The sequence below is a fragment of the Terrapene carolina genome, unplaced genomic scaffold (genome assembly GCF_002925995.2).
Source record: "Terrapene carolina triunguis isolate 2854851 unplaced genomic scaffold, T_m_triunguis-2.0 Scaffold28624, whole genome shotgun sequence".
Taxonomy (NCBI): Eukaryota; Metazoa; Chordata; order Testudines; family Emydidae; genus Terrapene; species Terrapene triunguis.
The window spans coordinates 1,275-3,681 of NW_020692975.1; the positions used below are offsets into that span (position 1 = coordinate 1,275).

Sequence of the window (2,407 nt, forward strand, 5' to 3'; positions counted from 1 at the left end):
GAATTAGCCCATTGGAAGTAATAAGGGTCTATAGATATTACTGGTAGGGAACTCTTCTCTGTTTGTCCATTTAAATGTCATCAGTTCGTTCTTCATTTTGCCCTCCTCTATCATATGCCCCCTTCTTTGTCTCTTCGCTAAACTGAACAGTCCCAGACTTTTCAATCTGTCTGCATATGGCAACCCTTTCAGGGAGACTGGGTAACGAAAACTGAGCGCATATCCAGAGCAGGTTATTCTTCATCCCATTCCTTAGGCATCCGAACGTTGCCTTTGTTTTGCCCACTGCTGCGAACGAGCAGGTGTTTCCATGGAGCTGCTGTCAACGATGCCCACTGAGGTATGTTTTATTTGGGATGATTTCCCCTGGCACATGTCTTGGCAATGGTTTGGTTTTTTTCCCCTATCTCAGATTTTGAGCAATAAGGTGAATGCAGAACTCCCTACAGCATGGACTTTTTAGCCTGGGTTTCACTCCATTAAGGTAAAACTTTTTAAAATAGGTCAAGAAACTTTCCCTTTGTCTGTTGTTCTCTGGGCTGGAGGGATGGAGCAGCCATGCTATAGGCAGATTATGCCTGGAACCACTTATCTGAACTCCAAATGTGTAAGTAGATCAGAATGTTTAACTAAACGCGATTAGGGTTGTGTCTTTTATTTCTTATTGGCTTGTGGACTCCTCTGGTCTCACCCCAGATGCTTTTGTATGCTCTTAACCTTTAAGGTGACCCCTCAAGAAAGCTATTTTCTGTGCTTGATTTTTGAAATTGCTCTTTTAAAATCTAGCAAAAGCCTAAGTTCCAGATGTATTTTCTTTTTGTTTTTAATAACATTGACCTTTTTAAAGAGCAGGATTGGATGTTTGGTGTGCTAAGAGGTTTGTGCATGTTGTTTGATTAGCTGGTAGCCACAGCTAATTTCCTTTGTTTTCTTCCTCAGCTCTTCCCTGGATGGTACCGCTCAGGGAGGAACTCGCAAGAGCTCCTTCCTGGGATCAAGGGGTTGTTGTTTTTTTTTGCATTTGGGTGGTGGCAGCGTTTGCCAAACCAGGGTCAGAGAAAATGTGAAACCTTGGGAGTTTAGTACAAGCCTTAAACTTTAAGGCAAGTAATACTTTTTAAAATCCTTGCGGGCCCCACTTCTGCACTCGGAGTGACAGTGTTCGGGTTCAGCCTTAACAGGAACAATGATGGATAACCAGTATTCACATTCACGTTTCCTGCTGGTACCGATTAAGGTTTCTCAGACCATGACATGTAGGAATTATTGATGCAAGGAGCCCCATACAATATGGAATTGGCATTAGTAGGGTCGGTTGTTCATAATTCATTTCTCTAAATAATGAAAATGTCATTTTTCAGTGTGTGAAGAGCGACCAATCTGCCTCACCCATGAGAACAGCCTCCAGTAGTGCATGTAATGTTTCATATTAACATTGTCTCTCTATCCAGGCATTTGTACGGCAACCATCACCCTAAAGCCTGGGCACATACAGGAAGCCAGCGGAACTTACTGTACATGCACTATCACCGTTCTGCCTCAGTGTTGAACACCTTCTCCCCTACTCCATGTCAGATTCCAACACAAGCGACTTCACAAACCCCTCCACCTTCATCCTGCAGGGCATTCCTGGCCTGGAAGCAGCCCATGTCTGGATCTCCATCCCCTTCTGCACCATGTACACCATAGCCATCTTGGGAAACTTCACCATCCTGTTCACCGTGAAGACAGAGCCGAGTCTCCATGGGCCCATGTACTATTTCCTTTGCATGCTGGCTGTCACCGACCTGGTTGTATCTACATCTATTGTGCCCAAAATGCTGGCAATATACTGGTTCAATTCCAGAGAAATCGATTTCAGTGCCTGCCTCACCCAGTTGTACTTCTTTCACTGCTTCTCATTGATGGAGTCTGGGATCTTTGTGGCCATGGCTTTGGATCGCTACGTGGCCATCTGCCATCCCCTGAGACATTCCACCATCCTGACAAACCCCCTGGTGGCCAAGATTGGCCTGGCCATGATGCTGCGCAGCAGCATGGTTGTACTGCCCTATCCCTTCCTGGTAAGGCAGTGGCCATATTGCAGAACCAATGTCATCCCCTAGCCGTACTGCGCGCACATAGCTGTGGTGAAGCTGGCCTGCGCCGACACCCGCGTCAGTAGTTACTATGGCCTCTTTGTGGTATTCTGTGTGATGGGTCTGGATGCGATTTTTATTGCCCTGTCCTACACCCAGATCCTCAGGGCCATCTTCAGCCTCCCCACAAAGGACGCCCGGATCAAGACTTTTGGGACCTGCATCTCCCACCTTTGTGCCATCTTAGCCTTTTACATCCCAAGTCTCTTCTTGTCCCTCATGTACCGGTTTGGCCAGAATGTGCCCCTGCATTTCCACGTTCTCATTGC

At 46.4% G+C, this 2,407-nt stretch overlaps 1 pseudogene; it reads left to right on the plus strand.

Moving 5' to 3' along the window:
- Positions 1 to 1,568: 1,568 nt before the first annotated feature.
- Positions 1,569 to 2,402, plus strand: LOC112122982 (annotated as a pseudogene).
- Positions 2,403 to 2,407: the final 5 nt, after the last annotated feature.